The sequence below is a fragment of the Microtus oregoni genome, unplaced genomic scaffold, assembly GCF_018167655.1.
Source record: "Microtus oregoni isolate MIOR12 unplaced genomic scaffold, Mior012 000044F_000, whole genome shotgun sequence".
NCBI lineage: Eukaryota > Metazoa > Chordata > Mammalia > Rodentia > Cricetidae > Microtus > Microtus oregoni.
Window position 1 is genome coordinate 762,978 of NW_024543211.1, and position 875 is coordinate 763,852.

The following is an 875-nucleotide window of genomic DNA, read 5'->3' on the forward strand; positions in this document are numbered from 1 at the left end:
GCACCAGATGTCATTATAATTGGTTGTGAGCCACCATGTGGTTGCTGGGAATTGAACTCAGGATCGCTGGAAGAACAGTCATTACTCTTAACCTCTGAGCCATCTCTCAGCCCCCCAGTATACCTTTTTTAAAAAGATTTTTTCCCATCGAGGTCATCGTTTGTTTTCTATCTTTTTACATTCTTTTTTCCCTTCTTTCCTCTTTTTTCCCCCTCTCTTTTTCCAATACTTTTTTTAGTAAGGGGAATACCATGATATCACTCTAGCCTGGCCCCTGTAGACTTGATCCCAGGGCCTGCTGTTAATACCACTGTAGAATCAAGACAGGGAGATGTTGTAATTAGTAGTCTGGGCATGGTATTGGATTTGTGGGAAACCCCTGTCTGTTGTAGTGATGAGAATCATCTTGATTTGTCTCACTCTAAACAGGGACTCACCTAAAGCCAGGGAGTCCTCACTGACTCTTTGTCTATGAATTCTACATCTTCAAACCCTTTGCCAAGGCCACTGAATTTGTCACAGACTGACAAATTAGTAACATGGTTGACTGAACCACAGCCACGAAAGTGAGCTTCCAACTCTTCTGCTGTTGCACCATAGTCCACATTGCCAACATAGATGGAACTGGCATCAGCCTCCATCTTCTCCTCAAGAGATGAGATCACTGAGCCAGCATTGCCTGGGGTTGTACTCTTATTTTGGGGTTGTATTCTTATTCATCTGCTTCTCTACCTCATTTTGTAGCTCCTTTAATTTCTCATCCTCTTCCTCTATCTCCCTGACTCCCTGAAGCTTTGATCACCTTCTAGCTCTGGGTCCTCAATGATGCTGTCCTTGAAGTGTTCCTTCTGGCTTCTGGGGACTCCCCAACTCAT

At 44.0% G+C, this 875-nt stretch overlaps 1 pseudogene; it reads right to left on the reverse strand.

Annotated features, from left to right (window-relative positions):
* Nucleotides 1-234: 234 nt before the first annotated feature.
* On the reverse strand, nucleotides 235-875 carry LOC121434588 (annotated as a pseudogene).